The 23,042-nt window shown below is 39.6% G+C and overlaps 1 protein-coding gene and 1 long non-coding RNA gene across 8 annotated transcripts in view; one reads left to right on the top strand and one right to left on the bottom strand.

Annotated features, from left to right (window-relative positions):
- The window catches only part of dab2ipb (DAB2 interacting protein b), a 209,580-nt gene that overhangs the window by 66,981 nt on the left and 119,557 nt on the right, over positions 1-23,042 (top strand). For 2 of the 7 annotated variants that reach the window (XM_085168644.1, XM_085168642.1), the window contains exons 1-2: positions 3,260-4,479; positions 4,520-7,102. The exons of the other annotated variants lie outside the window; for them this stretch is intronic. The gene's annotated coding sequence lies outside the window, so the exon portion shown is untranslated. Of the gene's footprint in view, positions 1-3,259; positions 4,480-4,519; positions 7,103-23,042 lie in introns of those variants that run through there. 7 annotated transcript variants of the gene reach the window in all.
- On the bottom strand, positions 11,162-22,832 carry LOC146514027 (uncharacterized). The gene is made up of 2 exons (XR_014875387.1): positions 18,239-22,832; positions 11,162-16,415 (listed from the first exon to the last, which is right to left on the bottom strand). It is a non-coding gene; the product is annotated as an uncharacterized LOC146514027 (long non-coding RNA).

Genomic DNA, 23,042 nt, shown 5'->3' with positions numbered 1-23,042 from the left:
ACTCCATTTGGTTAATGTGAGCGAGGGCACCCTAATGACGTTTGCCTGCTCTAGTCTTACATGGACATGGAAAGGTCAGGGCTGTGAGCCTCTAAAGTTCCTAAAAAGACCATCAGTGAAAAGAAGCTTTTATTTGGAATGTAAACAGCGGTAAAGGAATAGCTGCATAATATATATATATATATATATATATATATATATATATATATATATATATATATATAACTAGAGGTTAAGTGTTAACCAAACGTTTCAGAGTTATACACAGGAGATCACACATGAAAAGTTAATCAAACACTTAAACTAGTCTGGTGGTGTGTATGGTGTATATATAACACTGTAAAAGCTGAGCTAAGCAATAACCTCAGAGAGCTGTCTTGTGGCCAGCAGCAACAGTGGCACGACTCCATCTGGCCCCATTTGTCAGAAAGCCTCCCTGATGGGATACTGTCAGTCAACAGAGCACTGCAACCAGAGGGAAAGCAGAGCTTGTCTGAGACAACAGAGGGTTAAAAAAAAAAAAAGAAGGGAAAATTGGAACGCTAATGTAGAAATCTAGATGATGCCTTTGCAGCGTGTTGTGTAGATGACAAGTGTGTTGGTGTGGTTCGTGTGTACATGTGTGTGCGAATCTGTGGCGTGTTTTGCTTTTGAAGTGTGTGATGTGTGTCTAAGATGAAGTGACTGCAAGGGCCAGGAACGGAGCCAAGTGCAGCCGTGAGCACGTTACATGCTCACAACGAATTTATGTTGGTTGTATGCTTTTCATGTCTCTGTAAATCTTCTGTAAATGGAGCACACTGAGCAAAAGAGAAGCCGAGAGTGGCGAGGGAATGAGCCGAGGAAAGAGAAATGGAAAATACTGACTGAGTGACGGGAACAGTAACTGCTAAAGTAACAAGGAATGGCACACTTGGGCAACTCCCCTCCCACCCCCCTATAATCAAAGTAGGATTCTCAATTTTTTTCAGGTAAATTGATCTTAATTTGTGTTTATCCTTCCTTATTGTTTATTTGGTTTACTCAGTTACAGATTTGTCATGATCCACTGGAGCACTTGTTTCAGTGCCAGTGCTGGTGGGAAAATCCGATTATTTGAGCCTAAAATTAGACCTCTGGAGTAGCAGCAACATACAACTTAAGGTATTTGCTATGAATCCTTTGTTTTTATCTTTACATTCAAATCAAGTGAAGTGTCACAGGCTGTAAACTGTATGTAAAAGATCTAAGAGCAATCACGAGGACTTTTAAAAAAAGATATGTTACAACAACAGTAACAATGTCTGAGATAATCAGTATATATGATAAGTTCTTAGGTAATTCAGTTAGTAATGTCTCAGCTATTCCAAAGGGTTAATGAGGTTCTCTTTACAATGATGTTGAAGTTTCTGTTATAAAAACTAATATGTATGATTATGTAAAGCTTCTTTTATTGTTCAGTTAAATTCAGATTGTCACAGCTCTCATTTGCCTTCTTGATAGTAATATACCATTAAACAAAGTATACAAATAATAATAATAATAATGATTTGTAATATGTAATAGACTATAATAGCCTTTGGCTTTCTCATAGTGCTAACCCTATAAGTTCAATTTGTTCTGATTGGTTTTTACAGCTCCTCTGCTTTGATAGTTTGAATAAACAACACAGTAAAGAGGATTTTAGAATTTCATTCATTTTTCTTTTTCAGGAAAACAAAGGGTGGAAACGCACAACACCAACTCAAGTGTTATTGTGCTGGCTGTAAAGTACTGCAAAATCACATTGCCGTGTTTACAGTTACAGCACACAGCTGAGTAGTAGAGAAGTCTCAAAAGCTTGGCGTCTAGCTAGCGCTACAGAAGTGGAGCGAGCGCACACTAACGGGATATAAATAAAGATAGAAAACAAAAACATCCAAACAGCGAGAGATGTAGAAAGATATAAGAAATAGTGATGGGTCGTTCGCGAACGAAATGGCTCTTAGAGCCGACTCTTTGAAGTGAACGACGCGAGCCGGCTCCTTATTGGGAGCCGTGAGGTTTTTTTTTTTCTTTCTCTCACTCTCTCTCTCGCCCTTTTTTCCGCTAAACTCCGCACGCCCGGCCTGTACTTTGCGCTGGGCAGAGGGGGGACGGGCGTTAGTTACACTTGCAGTAGCACAGGAACAGAGCCAGAGAGAAAGTGAGCGAGGGACAACAACGTCACATTAGAAAGGTATAGTAATCATCCACTATTTTCAGTTGCAGATGATAAAGGATTCAGAAATCATGCAGGCCCATATGACAGAGAATGTGCATCTTCTTTTTGTTTTAATATTTTAATTTATATTTAATTGTGTTGTGGTTTGCAGTGTTTTGTGTTGTTTCACGTTAAATTTGTTTAAAAGGAAAAAGCTTAAAATTTAAATAGTTAAACGTTTAAAATGTAAATAGTTGTTTTTTGTATTATATGATTTATTTATTACATTTTATGTGGAGTGAATAAATAAAGTATATTTACAGTGGCCCTTAGAGACAAAGCACGTACAAACTCCAAAACACGTACAAATTCCTGAGCATGTACAAACTCCAAAACGCGTAAAAACTCAGACGCACTTACAAACCCCGAAGCATGTACAAACTCCAAAACACGTAAAAACTCAGAAGCACGTAAAAACTCAGAATCAAGTACAAAAGACAACAGAAGTGCTCCAGGATGTTAGGGCGCAGTGTTGAGCTTTTGTTACCTAGTGGCTACACAAGCCAGGAAGTATCAACAACCGGATTTGGTGTGTGGTAGTAACAGGTAAATGAACTTTTTTTTTTTATTATTTGAATAAATATGAGTGCTTGTCTATAAATACACAAACAATATACACATGCTTTCAATTGTGTAATTTAAGTGATCTGGGTAGCTCTGTTTTGGAAGTTCAGTTAATGCTAGAAATGTGTTTTGGAGTTTGTACGTGCTTTTTGGAGTTTGTATATGCTTTAGAGTTTGTACGTGCTTTGTCTCTAGATGCCATATATAAACATATATAAATAAAACCACTTTTTTTACATTAGTAATTCCTTTTCTGCATAAATTTATATTATTGTTAATGATTAAATAATTAAAGCAACAAAACAACCTGAAGAGCCGGTTCGGAGCCGAAAGAGCCGACTCTTTTTAGTGAGCCGAGCCGAAAGAGCCAGATCTCTAAAAAGAGCCGGAAATCCCATCACTAATAAGAAAGCGAGGACGTGAGTTGAAGATGAGAGATTATGTTCAAAGGTAAGGACTGCCCAGCGAGTAAAATTTTATAAACTGTAAAATTAAAACTAAGTGAATTATAACAAAGTGAATGATGCTAGGTATGCTAATTTTGTTTGAATGTACAGCGTACTGCAGGCTAACCTGGTCAGTTTGAACTATTGTTTTAGGCTTTGCAGTGATGTCTGACAGATGCAAGGCCAGCTGTGGTGTTAGTAAACATCAAGAGTAAAAGACATCAATTGAAATTAAAAGTGATGTCGCTGATTAGATTATCTTCATATTGTATGGGGACTGGAAATCAAACATACAGCTCTCTGCTCATACCTTGTTGAATGCAGTTTTCAAAATCCACAAAAAAACAGTGAATATCAGTGTAGCAGCCCAGGCCAGCTGACCACAGCATGTACAGGAAAATCTATTGGAACTCACAAAACCCTTTATTAACCCTGTGCCGATCCTATATTAGATGATTTAAAAAGCTGATATCAAAAAGCTGATATATATGAAACCTAAAAAGATCTCTCCAAGCTTTGTTGTATGTTCTTATTTATTATTTCCCCCTATTCTGCTGAGATCAGCTGGTTGTTGTGTTTGTGTGCCCAACAGTGAAGTTGCTTCACTTTCTGTCCCTCTGGTGGAAAAGCTACACACTCATAATATTGTTGAAGGATCTTTTCCCATGTGTTTTCTCCTTTTTTTCATTTGTATTTATCTTCTGTCATAAATGTCAATAGTGATAAATCAGAAAATACCTATTATCGGCCTCCCGATAAATCGGTTGGGCTCTAGCTAACAATAATGTCAGAAACAGTTGGGGGGAGATGATTGACTTTGCTACTAATCAAAGTGAGGCCTGGACAGTTATATGGTATGTATGTTTAACCGCTGGTGCAGGTTGCTCCAGTTGAAGCCTATTCCCTTTGGTATTTTCCTGCAAAAAGCACTTGCTGACCCAGTGGACACGGTAGCAGCCTGACCCCACGTGTTCCACACAATTGCCTTTGTCCCTAAAATGGCAGATATTGGCATTCCTGGCCGTCCCACGTCCAGCTCTTCCTCCAGCTAAAAAAACACACACGTTGTCTCTTTTGTGCCGCTGTCGGCGAGAGGCAATCTTAACCCAGGCAAACTGATTTGAGTTGATGTAAGCCGACTGCTTTATGTGATAATTTTTCTCTTACTCAGCTTCCCGAAGAGAGTAATGTTGGTTTTGTTTATGCATTAAGTTGTGCCTCAGCATATTTTTTTTTTAAAGTACCAGAGCATCGAATGGAATCTGCAATGACAGAAGTAATACTTAAGGCTCATCTCTCCTCTTTATTTTGTTTTTCTCCATTGTTGCAGCTATTTTCTTCAGTCTGTTTCAGCAGAATAATCCCTGTTGCTTTTCACTGTACTGCTGTGAACCCAACTTACACGTGGTGCTAAAAAAAATGTCAAAAATCTATTCATAGACTAAACAAAGACGCAGGTTTAAACACGGTCTTCACTGTTTATGCCCATAGCTTTTTACAAGTTCCTAGACAGACACACACACACATGGGAACATAAACAGAGTGACAGGGGCTGAGGGATTAAGGAGACAGAAAGGGAGACAAACAGGAAGATAAAAGGAGAGGTGTGTCCAAGTTGTCAATAGGAGTGGACTTCAGTGCTTCACTTTTTGTCCCTGGGTAACTCTATAGCCTACATACCAAAGTACTCACTGTGTCATTTCACCCTTTGGGTTTCTGTCTTTCCCGTTTGTACTCTCACCCCCACCCCACCCCCCTCATTTCACCCCCTGGTTTTTCCCGTTTGTTGCCTGACGAGTGGGAGATTAGACCTCATCAAAACATGCTCTACTTAAACATGCAAGCTTTAGCTAGAATTTCTTGGATACTGAAAGCTTAGAACCTTCAAATGCCTTTGAGACATCGCATGTAGCTTGCAAAAGTGGGGACAATATGGATAAAAAGCACCACTAATTGTCAAAAACCGCTTTGGAAATTTGGAATTCATTAAGCAGCAAAAAACAACAACCAAAAAAAGTTACTACATGCCAAATGTGTCAAATAACTCATCAGCATGCTTTTGTTCAGTACCAGCAAAGATGAGCTCAATGACATGAGGTCTTAGAGAGTTTTATCGTTGCGCTGTGGAGGGCTAGGAAGGATGAAACATGTGAAAGTAATAGGCATATTTGTCACAGACTGCCCGGGCACCAGTGTACCAGACCAGTCAGCATCTTTCTGCATTTAGTGGAGCAAATATGCAGCAGTCTGTCATCACTGCATCCTAACCTGTTGACTTTAAAGTGTTTCTGTAATCCCGGGTGGCTTAGCTATTAATTTAACAGCAATTCAGTTGAGGAAACATCTTGTCACCGCAAATATGCGAAATCCTCAGCACAAATCGTTTTACCTCCCAACACAAAATAAACAAAAATATAGGTTTATTTTGCTGGGATACTGTAAAAAAAAAAGAGAAAAAAGGAGCACAACCACAAATTTTGCGCAGCATTCAGCAGCACAGAGGCGTTTTTAAAAGCCTCACATGATTTCCTTTTTCTTTTTTCTTATTACACACCCCTAAGGCTTTAGTTAGTGTGACTAGATGTGGTGAGAGAAGAGTGAGGAAAGAAGGTAAAGTAGCCAGAAGAAGAAGTGTGAATATAACGAGGAGGGGGCTGGGAGTGGGGGGAATCTTCTGTTGTTTCTATGGACAAATGCCTTACTTGACAAATGCCTGTCCAAGCACAAGAGCAGAAACATGAGAGTGCTGTTATTTAGTGGGGAAGAAGGGAGGGAGTTGTGGGTAGAGAGAGGGAAAATTTTTCAAAGTGGGGTTCTCGTATTTATAGTGAGTTGTGCTGCGTTTAGTTTGGCTGTGCCGACTAGTTTCTGAAAAGTTGATCTCCTGCAAAGAGGAAACAGATTTGACTTATTTGTAGATGTAAATGTATGCCATATGTGTTGGGAGCGGCTTTAATGCAATGTACAGATTTCTTGCCTGAACTATGCTTAATATGGAAAAAAAACAGGACTTTTCCTGTGCATCCGACAGGGTAAAAAGCGTTGTTGTCATTATTGTCACCATCATCAGCAACACCTTTGCTGAGGTTTGCTGAGTGCCCAGCCAAACTTCAGCTAATGCTTTAAAGCTGGAGTGTGGTAGTGAGGCCCGGCCTGGCCCCGTGGTTTTTTGGTCAGCCACAACAAGGCCTCTGATTGGTTGGAGGTGGAGTAGGAATTTGGCTCTCCGAGCTCTAAACTCCACCTCCTCCTCCTCCTCCTTCCCAGCCCCGGGTGTTGAGGCACAGCGGCATTCCCTGTGCGCCAGTGTGCGCGCACACTTAAACATTTCCATGTCACTTGCTTTCCCCTATGAAAGGGAGCTTCAGAGCAGGGAGTTACAGATATTTCAAGGAAAGTGAGAATAGGTGACAAAAGAAAGAGTACTCTCCTACCCTGTGATTATGTTTGTGTGTGTGTGTGTGTGTGTGTGTGTGTGTGTGTGTGTGTGCTTCTTTTCCTCCCTCTGTGTGTCTGGGAGAGAAGGGGGAGGACCTGAACCCTGCTAAGAAAGAGTCAATACCCCTGTAGGAGTTCACCAGACCATACACACTCTCACTCGCACCCTGACACACACACACACATGCACACACACAGAGACACACACACACGCATATACACACATGCCCACATACTTATTCAGTCCGCTGCAGGTACTGCAGCCTTAATATGTTCAGAGCAGACGGACAAAACCCAGCAAGGAAGCGTGAAGTATAGAGTGAGAGAGGGGAGGAGGGATCTCTGGAGTTACTACTTGTTGCTCTTGGTTTTGCGAGTGGACTGAAGATGATTTTCCTTCTGCTTTCCCAGCGGCTGTGGGACCTTGTCTGAGGTGAGCACCAGCGCCACGCTTTTTTCTTCTCCTTTCACTGCCTCATAATTGTGCTAGAAAGGAGAAATAAAAAAAGAACAGGGGGGTAGAGTTACTACTTTTGTGAGTGTGGGATTGCTCTCTTGGTGGAATGGCGCATGGTTGGAGGGTTGGAGTGGGGGGAGCTGAAGGAAAGGAGGTGTGTGGAGGGAAGCTTTTCACATGTCAGGCAAGGATCATTATCAGACTGATCTGTCAGAGAGAGAAGCAAAATATAGGTGGGAAAGGAAAGGTTACGCTTTCTTTTTTTTTTGCGGTACTGCTGCAAAAGACCTGTAGCATGTGATTGTGAGCTGGGGTTCCAGCAGTGGGGCGACAGTAGATGAAAACAGGAAAAATCAGTTCAAATCTCAGCTTCTCCAGATTTTCTTTGTTCTGATTAACGGCTCCCTTTCTTTAGGCGTTTGTGCACGCCTCTTGGGGGCTGCTTTACCTGATAGAGCCGTGTAATATAAATTATACATTTACACCACCTCTGTATTTGTCTGTATGCGTCTCTGTGTGTTTGTTCTGAAGGAATATTCTCATTCCACTACCACCTTGTGGCAAGGCACAGGGTGGTGTTTAACTACTTAAGCCATGTGTAGTCTTCATTTATCAGCTCCTGTGTGATTACAGTGTCCTAGTAAGATAGCAGCTTTACTTGAATGTCCAGCCTCATCATCATTCTTCCACCAACATGTGTTTACATGCTTCAGTCTTTTATCCACTTACATAAGGGCAGAATGTCAACACTTTAGATAGTTACACTTTTGAGGATAGATATTAACCATTTACTTTTATTTTTTTTGCATAAATGATTTTGCCTCTTTTTTTCAGAGCTTAATTTAGACTCAATTTTGTTGAGTGCCCCCCCTCTGAAGTAGTAGTGCAATGCTGTGTGTCCGGGTGTGCGGCGTTCATTGTTGTCCTATTATTAGAGCAAGCTGGGCCAGCCAGCAGCTGTGGGGAAGGAAGTAGGTTCAGAACAGCCGGAGGAGAGGGATTACTTGGAACACTGAGTTAAGAGTTATGGAGTGACTGCTAGAATGGCATTCCTAAGTTGGCAGAGTCATTGGAGAGGGAGATGCGTGAAGCAGAGCACCAGACAAGGACCGGTGCAGATAATAAGAGGGAATGGAAAAACGTAAGAGGGTGGAGGTCAGCAGTGATGTGGACCAGTGCACTTGGCTGTATTTGTAGATCCTGTTTTTGTTGGACTGCTTGATTGCAGATTTGTTGACCTGAGTTTTTCAGGGTGTCAAATTTTCTCTAATTTCTTTCTGTATTTTATTTTATTTTTTACAAACACTCGAACAATCCAAAACAGACACAAAGCAGACATTTTCAGTAAAGAACACTTAAAACTTAAAATCTGTAGAAACTTTGCATTTAGTGGCCCAGGCAGTGGGAGCTGATTAAGTGTTCTTAAGAAGTGAAAGTGAAGGATGTCACTTGCAGATAGGGACTGACTGCTGTGATAAACTGCCACCGCTCTGGCTAAAGGCGTAATAGAATTCCAGTATTGCTCAGTGTCTCTGCTATCTTTCCCTCTCTGACCTTCTAAATCTTTGGTGTGTATTCCAGTGAAATGTGCCACTCAGCACTGGTGTTTGATAAACTTTGCTCCAGTGCTTGTTTTCTTGTAGCACGTAACTCTTTGCAGATTTCATTTTGAACTTTATTTTTATATGTATGTACACATACATTTGCGGGCTGTGATGTATTTACTGAAGAATGAACTGTTTGGTCAAAATGTAACGTAATACAATTGTCCCTTGCGCACAGAGATTTCTCCAGATTTTCAGTCTTTTGATGATATGATGACTGAGCCTGTGCCCGTCGTTACTTCTGAATGATACAAATCTGAAATAGTTGAGACCCTGTAATAAATGTAAATAAAAATAAGATACGTGGATTTACAAATTTATACATCAGTTGGCTTCCTAAATCCCAAACATCATGATTCAGAGAAGACTCAAGATAAACATCTTTTGTCTTGATCATACCTGTTTCGAAGCTCCGATCATTGTGAAATCAAACCACCTGCATCCATTTGTTGTTCTCTTTCCCGCTTTCCTTTACCTTTCCTACCCAGTCCTTGAAAAAAAAAAAAACTTGTGTAATTAGGAAGAGTCATAAATCACAGACAACAAAAGGGGTTTTCAGTACATGTTTGACAGCAGGATAAAGAGGTGGTTTCACTGTGTATGTGGCTTTTAGGTTTGGGGGCAGAAGAGGGTACAATTACGACATCCAATTACTGAACACATGTTTTGCAGGGCACACTCTGTGCATATGCTGCGTGTGTCAGATTGTGTGTAATAATCTTCTCGGTGTGTTTCTGTGTATTTCAGATTACATGTTTGGACACGTGAGTACAGCTGTACTCTCACTGCACTCAATGCTCATTGTTATCAAACTCAATTAGCCATTTCAATGTTTGCCCGCTGGATGACTAATCACTACTATGTAATTTCTTAATTTAGGGCTAAAAACACACAAAAAACAAAAAAGCAATGAGTCTGTGAGCCTAAATTCTTTATATTGCTTTTGGCATTTTCTGCCTTTATTTAACACTACAGTACAGAGCGAGTGGGTGGAAATGGAGGTGTAGAATAAACATGCACTGTTTGCTAATTCAGTCATTTTCACAACTAATTCAGGAGTTTGTCTCAATCGTCATGGAAGATGCATGTTATACCCTGTATAGCTTGCAAGCCTATTGCACAAGTTAACTCAGCTCAGTCTTTGGACTAGCTAGAATATCAAGATGCATATAGTGTTCTTTAAACGCAAAGCAATGCAAAATACTCATTTGTGATCTTTGTGGTGTGCTCTAAGCCTTCTTTTTTTGTCAATATGTGGAGAGTAGTTTTAATAAACATACCAATACTAATCCAACACCATCAACAAATGTACCACTAAGCAGTGGAGGTCATTTAAGTATCTTAGTCGCTCTTTACTTACATTTGTTTGTCTTGGACAAAAACAATTTTACATCAGACTTCGAACCGCCCAAAAGTGTGGCCCTCTAGCTTGTGAATTGTAAACACACAATGCTGCACCACCTTTTATTCTGTAGTCTGTAATCTGAGGTATGAACACTATGTGTACAAAAGTACTGGGTCACCTACACATTACTGACTCCTACACTAAAGGAAAAAAAAAGTTACATGTAAATTTTCTGTATAATTTTGTTGCACAAGTGCAATGTAAAATATGCAATTTAATGGAATCTGTCAAATTAAATTTACTTGATTGCTACACAGTCAGTTTATATCAAGCATATTTTCCTTAATGAGTAATTTTTTGAATAAATAAACTCAGATGACGCTGCCCTTGAACCACACCTTTATTATTGCCTATTAAACTGCCCGTGGAATAGACGCATGTGCTCTTTATTCGTCTGGTTTCATTCATGCTGGGTTTAAACTTGCTGTGTCATCATATGTGCAGTGTACCACCATGCTGCGTGCAGATGTTGGTACTGTAAACTCTGATATGTTCAGATAAAACTGGCCTTATTAGACTGTGGGCTGTGAATTTTTTTTTCTTTTTAATCTAGAACTTTATCCATAATTCATTTCCTCGTCTTCCTGGAAGCTGTCGTCATTACCGTCTGTCTCCCAGCTGGAAACCTAAAATCAGTCTCATTCAGATTTCATTCAAATGTTGAATGTTGCCACTAAAATAAAGCTGCTAGATCCTGTACAGTTTGAAATACAAGTATTGCTACTGCAGTTCTTTGTGGGGAAAATCTGCTATATTGAGCCACAGCAATTTGGGGTCCACCTAAATTACACATGCTCCTTGGGAGACAGATTAATAGATATTTAAAAAAAGATTATACATCTGTGGGTGTTACCAGCTGTAGTGTTAGTAACGGGATAATGGTGCATAGGTTGGCACAATCACATCAAATCAGGCGAGACCTTTTCTGTACGGAGTTTGCAGGATTTTTAGGGGTGTTTTTAAATGAGATCTCCGATGTGCGGTGTGGAAGCGAGAGTGTGTCGCTCTGTTTCAGCCCTGTTGATGGACTTGCAGCCAGTCTAGTGTGCAGCCAGCCTTTTGACCTACAGCTGCCGGGATCAGCTCCAGCCCCACAGTTGGTTAAGCAATTAGAAAAATGGAGTAATGTTTAAGAGACTTTCTAAAAACGCCGACTTTGAGAAATATTTTGCGCTCTTTGTTTATCAGTTCCCTTCCAAGGTTTATCTTACAGTTGTTCTCTCAGTTTATTGTTTACGTACGAGGACGTACACAGACCAGAGAAAGCACACGGGTGACGTAAGAATGCGGTCAAATATGCTGAGGCGAATCAGAAAACAGGAAATAGGGGAAAATGAACTCCCGCCACAGAGGTTCCCCATTCCCTGCAGTGCACCTCACTTCCTGTCACATAACTTCCCACCACTCATTTTGACTCTTTACACACAGACAGACACACACACATGTACTTACACATTCCCTCAGCTATTTTAATGATAAATAAGCCAAATATTAGTGACACTGACATAAAACCTGCTTTAACAATGAGCTACAGTTGAATGGCTTGTTAGTGTTTTTGTTTTTTATATAGACCCAGCGGTGTGAGACTGCACTGTCCTAGATAGTTACACTCCTCCTGTGTCCTGCCCTCGATCTCTCTGAATAGCTCCACACACAGCAACACCACACAGATGAAAGCGCGCCTGCTCAGTTAGGCGATTGAAGCTGTTCAAATACAGAACTCCAAATCCATCTGTTTCCTCCCTTTCTAACAAGTACCATTTCATCAGCGGAAGGATGCGCAAATACACCCACATGTGTGTGTGCTGGAGAGCGAGACTCGAGAGATCATTGTTTATAAGCTGGGATGTGGATTCCCACACAGAAATGGTGCTGATCAGTCAGATGCCTACGCTTTTATGGGCAAATTATGGGAAACATAATTTAAATGTATGTTTCAAAGGGTTTTTTTGATTTTGCTTTTTGCTTCATGTGTTTTCTTCCATGCATCTGTGTGTGTTTAGACTTGTTGACAGATTCCACTAGCTGTGTTGCCTACAGTGCGCCTCACTGAAAGTGACTGAGATCAGAAGGCACAGGAAATTGAAAAGGCCATGCTCACGTTGATCAGCTGTTAAAGCCTTAAGGTTTTGCCCAACAAAAACAAACACTTTCCTTTGGTCTATCCGGTTTGTAGATTTCTTTTACAAGCTTACTGTTACACTTAATTTTACAAACAGAACAGTTTCGTGCTGGTTTCTAAACTAAATATATAGCACAAGATCAACTTTTATAGTGCCAGCAACTGTGAACACTTACTTCTCAGTAAATTTTTCTTTCATTCCAGGGACTTTTTATAAAATATATACTGCTGATCAAGTCATATGAACCAGGATTAACCACAATATCATAAATTACAAGTAAATCAAACCAGTATTCTTCCAAGTGCTCTTGGAGATCTTCTTGTGTAGTGATTGTGTAATGAAAACAAAAACCTCCCAGTTGTTATGAATAGGAAACTTGCCATGGAGTCCACAGCTGTTTCTCTGTTCTAGGCTTATAAACATCTTACGTTTAGGCATTTCAACATCAGAGTCTATGAGACCATGCAGCAATCTCTGGAGTTGAAAAAGACAAAGATTGGTATGGCGGTATCACAAATGAGAGCTACCAAATCTAACAAAAATCCATCCCGTGTGGTGGGTTTTTGCTAGTTCTGCTAGTCGTCTTCTTTGCAAGCTACACAGTCAAGCTACATAGAAACCTGTTGAGTTTTAAAGTAGTGCTGTCAGTGTTAATCTCGTTAAAATTACATTAACGCCATAACCGCATTAATGCGGCAAATCTCCATTAGTGAGTTAACACGAAGCGCCCCGTGCGTGAGGCTGCACGGTGCTAATGCGTTAACAAGCTAACTGCGCTAATGTGCTAACACATTAATGAGCTAACTGCGCATAGGGCGATCCGTGTTAACATGTTAATGGAGAGTTCCCGCGTTAATGCGGTTATGGCGTTAACGTCATTTTAAAAAAAAAAGTATACATCACTATTTTAAAGACAAACTATGGAATACCATCATTATGGCATGGTTGGTGATAGCCACCAAAAATATACAGCTAGGGGACTTAGTACATGTATTGATTTCTTTCTTTTTTTTATCAATAATTTGGTAATTCAAACATGCTACCATTAAAGCTTTAAAACATGGAGCTGTCTTTTATAAAGTGTGGAACTGATCAATTTCTCAAGCTGCAATAAAAGGAACTGCACTACCTCATTGGTTGCATTTGTTGGTGCCACCGTGCTGATATTAAACAGAACTTATGTTTATGTTTTTTCTCATTATTATAAAGTAGTGCTCCAACCGATGGGAAGGTTGATTGTTTTGATGTTAATCAGGGTTAATTGAAGAGGAACTGAGCATAATTTCTGTTTTATACATTCTCTTACTTTGCCATCCTGATCTCAGTACATTCGTTTAGCCCTGCAGGGGAGCCCAGAAATACCCTGCTGTGAATTTGTACTGAATACAGATCAAAATGATAAATTATGTAAGGCTCTGGAGTACAATACCTTCACACAACTCAGAGTAAATCTCACAGTTGCCAAGTTTGCTGCGTGTGCTGCAGGCATATGGGTTGTTATAAACATAAAGATATATGGAGAGAGGAGTGATATGGTACAGCGAAATTTTATATATATATACCAATATACTGGTAAATGTGATCTTTAGAAGGTCAGGGACAGGGAGCATTTATTCTGGCCTCCAGTGTATTCAATGCAATATTTATGCTGTTTCTTGTGAAGCCAGAGGAAAATATATGGGATTTTCATTGACACCAAATGGGTTTTATTGTCCACAAAGTCTGAATTTGAGTCAGCTGAAGAGCAGACTTCTGATTTTATGCAAAAGCTTGGACACCCCTTGGGAAATTACAGACATTTTTGTTTTTTGGTGCAGGGGTATTGTAAGAGTCATTCTAATAGCATATAGCTTATATAATGAATTCTGGAATAAGCCATCGTGTATAATGTGTTTTTTCCACCATCTGCCCCATAACCCCAAAGCAGAATATAAACAGCTGGCAAGGCAGTGTTCTTTAATCGAATACTGCTTCTTTTTCTCTCTTCAAGTACTTTGAAAATTGTTGCTAAAGTCCATTTTTGTCTTCATCTATCATTATCTGTTGTTTAGCAAAACAGTTAGCACATCCAGGTGTTCTACTAACCACTTTGTCACATGCTATTGTGACAAAGTGGTTAGGCATGAACTCATTTAAGCGCTATACAAATACAGGCCATTTACCATTTACCATTTACCACTTGTCCCTTAACCATATTGATAATTTATTCCTTGTTATTTTACAGTCAACCCTAATGCTTTAATTTATACATTGCTGGTTTAACTTTGCCTAACATACTACCCAGATTTTTTTTTTGTGGTAGTTGCATCCATTACATCCATGCATGTATTTTTTAAAGCAAATACTATTAACCATTAGGTCATTTGAATTTTCTTCTGTTCACAGGCAAATGCCTGGTAAACTATGTTTCTTTATGTTGCTTTGGCTATACTTCTTTTTCCTTTAATCAGGTCCTATATCTAAACCAGGTGTGTGAGAAGGGCTGCCCCAGTACTTCCTGTTTATATAGGGTCATGAGGTCATTGATTGCATCACTGGGTGTAACCAAATGAAGGGTTTTTCATTTTGTATAGCATTGTTTATTTTCTTTATAGAGTCTTTTGAGTTGTATTGTATGCCGTGTTTTACTTTCCAAACCATTCAGCTGAGTAAATGAGTTTGTCAATTTCATGCATAATCGTATTCCTGTCCTTTGTTTAGAATCGTATTGTTTGGTCTGGCCTATTTTTTTCGATGGTAGAGACTAATGAGGTTCAGGTGTGTGTAAAGTCCTGTATAAAGCAATTGGGATTTTTGCCTACCGGGTTGGTTGTTTCATGGTAGAATGGAGATGCCAGAAATAAAGTATACTTAAACGAAACTTTACTAGTATGCTGATGATGTCCGCTTATCACCTTCCTTGCTGTTTATGTTATGCTACCTCACAGCTATAGACATTGATTTTTGTGAAGAGGTTACAGTTTTTTTCGATGTTTGCAGATCAGGGCTGCACAGTGGAATGCCCCACCGCATACCTTTCTACATAGTTATGCTATGTATTATATGTTCACAGGCTTTAATGTGTTTGCCTGCTGTTAACTCTTGGATAAATATTTGGCCTTATCCTTTTAGGATTGTTTTCTTTGGGAATCCTAAAAAGTTTACATTTTGAAAAGAAAGGGAACTAATGAAGGAAATTCAGCACCTTTAGAAAACAATTTAGTGTTATTCTTTATTTTCTAGCTTACTTTTAATGCTAAACTCCTCTTCTACCTCATCATTAGTTAGAAAGAAGTAAAAGGGAGCAGTGGCTATCAGGTTTGAAATTCAAAGCTGTGCTTCTTTGGATTTTTTAAAAAAAATATTGTATACTGGGATTTCATTAAAAAAAAAAAACCCAAACAAACAAAAAAATGGTGAAAAACATCTACCTATTTAAATATCATCTTGGCCCCTGTGGCATCTCACTGTCAGACCTTATCGTCGCTCTGCAGTTCACCTTTTTTTGCTCCAAGTGTGTAATCTAGAAATAACACTTTTTAGTAACCCTTCTTCAAAAATGCGCCCTGCAAAAAAAAAAGAAATGCTACGAACACTGTGAAGCTCATGTTCATGTTGCTGCAAAGAGAACAAAGAAACACTCATTCTGTTGTTTAGGACTTGTAGTCATTTTAGATCCAAATATGTCACAGTTATTATCTTTAATTGACACTGATGGCTCTTGTGTCAGATAGAAGTCGCAGGCATAAAAGTTACAAGGCCACCCGCTTAGATCATGAGGAAATATGCACGACCTCATCTTCTCTGTTGATATTGATATTTGCTGCATTTTTTAGAAACCTTTTTTTGCTAGATTTAATTACTCTTCAGGCTTCTTCAGCAGCTTCCCTTTTTTCTTTTTTTTTTCCTTTTTGATAAGCATCAAGCAAAAAAAAAAAAAGTGGGAACTCTTGCTCGAGCTCGGAGTGAGGAACACCTCCATCTGTACTGTTCAGCACCCAGCAGCAACACCACGGGAGTCTGTGCGCTGTGCGAGACACTGAGAGACACTGTGTTCCTTCAAATGTTCTGTCAGAGTTTTGTTTAACTTGCGCATATGACTTTGTCAGGCGACTTTGCAGTTATAATATCCAAAATCCCTCGGAGAAAATCTTTGACTGTTCCCAGTTGATTGTCGTCTGTTTTAATCAGTGTTGGGACTAACGCGTTATTAAGTAACGCGTTACAGTAACTACGTTATTATTGTGGTAACGAGCACGGTAACTAGTTATTATGCCAAAATCAGGAACGCGTTAGTCGTTACTGGGATTTAGATAGGGTCGTTACTCGTTACTTCGTGTGGTGGCTATCGCGGAGCTTCCACAGATTCAGTAACATTAGCAAGTGGTGGAGGCAGCAGGTGGATGAGGGAAAGGGGACGCAGAAGGAAAAGAGACCCGAGGCGGCCGCCGGTCCAAGTGTGAACTGAACTTCAGGTAAGAAGTTATGACCTGCAGTCTATCTGAGTCAGATATAAACCAAGTTTAGGTGGAGTTTATTTTCGTTATTCTGACTTTTTCCGTACTGCGTACTAGCTAGCATGACGGAGTTTCTATACAGCTGGGTGGGTGCTATGAAGTTAATGTTGAACTTTATTTTGTTCATAAGTTATTAGAGTTGCCAACCGTCCCGTCTGGTATTCAGAGAAAATATTACGCGTTTCTTATTGAGGTGAAAAGGAACAGTTTGTCCCGTAATTCAGCTACAATGAAAAAGGCACAAAGCTGGAGTTATTCTGTCTTTACGCTGCACAGCTGCCTCTTCTTCTTTCATTCTCCCCCCTCTCTCTCCCGTTTCTACTTCAATCATGAAAACTGATCAATGATCAGCTGATCGGCTCTCTTGTTTGTTTATCGCCCACTTTGCGCCAGAAAGAGGAAACCAGCCGATGTCGCGTTAAACAACAGCAGCACGTTTAAGCTTGATCAGCTGTTGTTAGAACTTATTTAATATTAATTTCTAGTATCAGCTGATGTTTGCTGGAGCCACAGCTGCAAAAAAGCTGCTGGTCATGATATCGGTTTGTTTATCTGGTGAGAGGGAAACATGAAGATGAAACCAGGAGATGTCCTTACTGAATCATCAGAGCTGAACAGGTGATGGAGAAACAGGTTTACCTTTTAGGTGACAGGAATGAGTTGAAGGAAAGTTATGAACTGTTTCTGAGAGACAGATAACCCCAGGATCCTTTTTAGGTAGCTGACAGCTGGTAACTGTGCAGGAGCAGATCTAGCAAAGTTTTGCCAGGGGGGCCAGGTAGGGCATTAACAAGGAGAGGGGGGCACAAAGAAATACTTTTCTTTCTTATTCTCATTTAAAATGTCTAGCTTTTAAAAAATAATTATCTGAATCTTACAACAAACGATTGATAGATTGATGCATATATACCATCAAAACAGTGAACATCACTGTCACAACAGCGTTTGTTTTCATTCAAGGCTTTATGAGTTTTCCTATAATGGCGGGCCGGTCTCTAGTCAAAATGCCCGGGCCAATTTTTTGTCCCCGTCCAGCCCTGTATGCAGCTCATCTGCAGTCTGGTGTTACCTACATCTTCCTATTCAGAAGGCAGAATTTCCGAGTTCTGAGTACAATCAAAGCACCACGACTGCAGTTTTTGTGTTGGATGTAAAAGGCGCACATGACGCTGTGACGTAGGCTAGAATCATGGCAGCAGTCAATGACGGTCCAGGCGTGGGATTTCTCTCGTGGAAATATGTATTATCTTTTCCTTTCTATTGGTAGGTGGCACAGTGCACTTGTGGCAAGTAAGCAAGCTAGAAGACTGGCAAAGTTGTGGAAGCAACACATTAACAAGAGAATTCTGAGTAAAACCAAAGTTACTTTCCCTAGTAACTAGTTACTTTGAAAGTAACGAGTAACTTGAAGTAACTGAGTTACTTTTGATAGAAGTAACTAGTAATGTAACTAAGTTACTATTTTAAAGTAACTTACCCAACACTGGTTTTAATACAGCCCAGGGCTGTATAAAGTACACATGTGGGCCTAAATGCGGGGGTGCTAACACTTTAGAGCCAATCCTCCTATGTATGGGCGGGGGGTATGGTACTACAGGGCCCCCACCATGTTTGCTTTGAATTCAGGGGCAACATAACTGGTAGTGTATCCCCTGTCCAAGTGTTATTGACCCATTGATGTAAGTCAGCTTGATTGGGCGGCACAGCTTGTGGGCCTTTGCTCATGCTTTAAGAGGACCACCTCAACAAAGTCTAGGCTCCGTGTTCATGCATACAAATTCCTGCAGTGCACCGACTCATTGTAGCCGCCACAGTTGGAGAAGAAAGTGGGTGATTGCATGCCAGATGCAGGTGAGAGACCCATTAACAGTTGGCACATTTGCACACATCAAAGGTCAGTGGTTTATGGATAGAGAAGCACTACCCCTGGGTATCGCTGCCAAATCTGTAGTGACCTCCGTAGCCTCCCTCTGTGGACCACTTAAATTCCACATGGCCGTTTAACAAATTATGCCTATTGTTCATATGACAATGGAGCCTCTGTGACTGAATGGATAGCAGTGACCCTTACATGGGCTGTGACTGAATTCCACGCATTCCAATATGAAGAATGTGAAGTGGAATTAAATAAAGTAAGAGACACATAAAGGTTTTATTGGTCTTCTTTAAGCTTTATTTAAGTAGAGTTCTGTGCAGAGGCTAAATGTGAATGAGAGCAAAGAGAAAGTGAGTAATTAAAGGAGAAGTGAGAAACTGCTTTTTTATTGCAAGGGCAAAGTTAGGGAAAGAGCAATAAAAAGCTGAGGAATAGTGTTTTTGAGGAGGATAATTTGAAGCAATACAGTTCTGCTTCTGTAATGACATGTTTCTCTATCCAAAAAATTCAACTTCCTGGCTCTGCCTGTCCTCTAATGTTTTCTGTCTCTAGAGCTGGTCTTGTCAGAGAAAAGAGAATTATAGATTCCGGACAAGAAAGAAAATGTCGTGTACGCTATTTTAGAAGTGTGTATGCATAATTTAGCTACCGTGGTTGATAGCTGTGAAGCAAGAAGACTGACAACGCTTTTTTATATACTGTTTGACATCAGAATGAACAAGCTTTCAGTACATCATGTCCAAATGAAAGTTCAAACGTTTGCTTTGAAGTTACGTTCCAACCACAAGCTTTTAATGACATATTGTTCGGTTTATTTAGTATAGAAGTTTCTCATGCGGCACCAAGCACACATTTATCAAGAGTTGCATATACTAAATGTCGCGAGGTTGACAAGTGGTTGCTGGTGGTTGTTGCCAGGTGAAATCGGTTGCAGAGTAATAGATTTGTATTTTCTAATTCGTTTTTATTTTAATCTCATTTTGACTTTTTATTTTTAATTCAGTTTAGTTTTATTGAGTCTCTTTTTTGTTTTAGTTTAGTTTTTATTACTAACACTTTATTAAAGTGTTTGTTTCAGAGGCAAGATTTAGTAAAATTTAGTACATTTTAGTAAAATCAGCACTGGTGTATATAATACCAATTAAAAAAAAAACAATTTTATGAAAGCAGTCGAGTCTCAGTCTTGTGGACATCTTGTGGTTCACAAAACTGTATTAGTTAGTTTTTTTTTCCAGAAGTTTAGTGTTTTATTTTTGTCATATTGTGTCTTTTAGTTTTTTGTAGTTTAGTTTTAGTGAACTACAATTACCCTGGTTGCTAGCAGATTGCTTTGGTGACGTGTAGCTTAGATGGAAGATGGCAACTTGTCTGCAAACGCTTGCCAACTAATAACAAAGCAGTAGTAAAACTTTATATCTTGCAACTCAAAGTGGAAACAGAGAACTTTTACCTTCAAGTTTAAGGTTGTTCTCCAACGCTGCAGCTAAAAAACTTTCAGAAAAATTGTACTTTCAAGGCCACCAATCACTGAATGCACATTTTTCCCTCACCGGTGGTTGCCAGGAGGTCACTTGCTGGTCTCTAGACCCGTGTTATTGGGGCCTTATTCACCCAACCCTACATTCTCACACATCCGAAATAACAGACAATTTAGTTGTGTGGTTTGTTGTCATGTGATTGCAAAACCTCAATAATGTTTGCTTGAAGCGCTCTAAAACTGGCTCTGAAAACACATATACATGTATATTTGCCTTTCCATTTGTTTTAGCCTTTTGTCCACACATACAGAGTTTTAGATCAAAGAAAGAACTCCAGAGTTGATGTGTAGATGAGGTAGACTGAGTTTGTGACGTCTAATATCACAGTGTTTACATCAGGTGGTTACTCTGAAGAGAGTACAGCACAGAGAAGAAGGTTCGGATTGGTTTGCTTTGTGTTCATTTGTGTTTTTATGTGAATGGAGATTTTTTTAAGCCTTTATAATGAAATGATTATTCATTTATTTATTTGAGGACTTTTATTCTTCCATTCCCTTCCTGCAGGAACAGCGTGATATTTGACATTTAAAGGGGACTTTTCCATCTGGATTATATAAGAAATTGTTAAAAGGAGATGGAAAGTGAAAACCTGTGGCGAGCTTAACATGTATTATGTGTCTGTGCGTCATGCTTAGAACATGCATTTTTCCACAAAGCATTGATCCCATTTGCTTGAGTAAAATCTCAGGGTAGTTGATGGAGATGTGTTTGTACTTGTGAGTTAGCGGGTTGCCAGTATCTGACCAGCAGTCTATGGCTCGATTGGAACAGATTTTGCTGTGTAAGCGTTCGCTTAAACGGCAGCAGCAGAGTATGGGCTTTTCATACTGTAATCCGTACATTGTCTCTTTGATATGTGTTGCACACAGCCGTGCACGACTGTGTTCATTTACTGTCAACCTGCATGTTGGTATAGGAAGGACAGAATGGTAAAAGAGTGAGGTGGTCAGGAGGGAAGCCTCCAGTATAATGACAATATGCTAATAAGTTGATCAGCAGGTGCCTGATCCTGCTCAAATGGAACACAACATGTTCCATAAAGGCTGTCATCTAAGCAGCTGTGCAGAATGTAACATTTTGATCAGGCTATAATACCACTTTCTTACTCAAAGTACTGCAGAACCAGAGTTATTTTAGTTTTGTGCTTTCCAATTATTATAATTTTCTTTCCTTTATTCAGTTGAGTTTCGTTTCAGTTAGTTTCCAGAGTGAGTTTGCTCTTTTCAGTTTTGTTTTTATTCTTTGAAAGTTCACTTTCAGATTTATTAGTTTTAGAGTGAATCTGTCATGTAATTATAATTTTTATGGGGCTTTTTTAATATTCACAGTACGTATTTCAATAAAAAACAGCACTTTTTGGAGACACAGTCGAGTACACTGTCGCAAGTATTAATAAACAGATGCACAAATCTTCAAAACCTAAAACACTGGACAAAAATAAAGAGTATCACAATGGACTTTCTCTGTTAAGTCGGGCTTTCTGCTGTAGGGTCTGTGTGCATTCACATAAAAATGGGCATTTCACAGGTCATATGACTCTTTTTCCACACAAAATGATCCCCTTGAGTGCCGCCTACTACAGTCAGAGACATTATCAAATGAAGATGATAACATGGTGATAAAACCCTGTAAAGGACATAAACTGTAAAACGAAACACTGTTGCAAATAATGCAAGTTAATCTGGTGATTAGTCACACAGACCAGTAAAATCAACCTTTTAGTTTGAGTTAATTGCTTTACCGCTGAGTGCCTTCTACATGATGCAGTTTAAGAAGTTAAGTTGATTCTTGTATTTTTTTTCTCTTTTGAACATAGAACCTAGTTTGCACGGTAGTCTTATTTTTAAATAGTTTATTAGCAGACAGAGCCGCTGCTGTGTACTGGGATTGCAGCCCTGGTTTGTGGTGGGTGGTATCCTAACATAGCTGAGCTATGCAGCCAATTGTTTTTTTATACCTAATAAAAATTTAACTAAATACTTTAACCAACTAGTATTTCTGGAGCAAAGCAACTTTGAAATATCCAGTCCAATTCAGCCAAGCCAACTTTATTTATAAAGCACTTTAACAACAGCTAGCACTCACCCCACGACACTTTATATCATATCCAACAATATTAGAGAGAAAACCCCAACAATCAGACGGCCTACTTTGAGCAAGACCTTGATGACAGTGGGAAGGAAAAACTCCCTTTCAACAGGAAGAAACCTCAGACAGAGACATAAATCTGTGAGAGGATTTTGTAAAGCCATGGCAGGCTGTTCTCCAGGGCTGAATTAAGCCATAGTGTTGTGTTGTGTAGTGTTCTTTGTTTTTTTTCCAAATGCCTCTCTCCTCATTCATTTAATAAAGGCTTCGAAATAACTGCTCAAAGGTGTTACCACGAAAGCTGCCGAGCAGCAAGACTTGCCTCTGGAAGGACTTTCAAAGCAGCTGCTTGTTGCTTTACATAATGGATATGACTGTGCATGTGCCCTTTGTGGCATTTTAATATTACATTTGAAGACAACACTGTCAAAGGTCCCTCTGTGCTTTTCTCAAGTGGCTGTTTCATAAGCGAAGGCTCCCTCTCATCTCTCTCCTTTCGTCACTGCTGATTTGCGCTCTTCCTCTAATCAAAGCTTAAGAGGAGTTCATCTCCTCTCCTCTCCTCCCCCTCCATCTCGCATACAGTGGGGCAAAAAAGTATTTAGTCAGCCACCGATTGTGCAAGTTCCCCCACTTAAAATGATGACAGAGGTCAGTAATTTGCACCAGAGGTACACTTCAACTGTGAGAGACAGAATGTGAAAAAAAAATCCATGAATTCACATGGTAGGATTTGTAAAGAATTTATTCGTAAATCAGGGTGGAAAATAAGTATTTGGTCAATAA

The sequence above is a fragment of the Neolamprologus multifasciatus genome, chromosome 7 (genome assembly GCF_963576455.1).
Source record: "Neolamprologus multifasciatus chromosome 7, fNeoMul1.2, whole genome shotgun sequence".
Classification (NCBI taxonomy): Eukaryota; Metazoa; Chordata; class Actinopteri; order Cichliformes; family Cichlidae; genus Neolamprologus; species Neolamprologus multifasciatus.
This window is presented reverse-complemented; position numbering and strand designations above follow the sequence as displayed.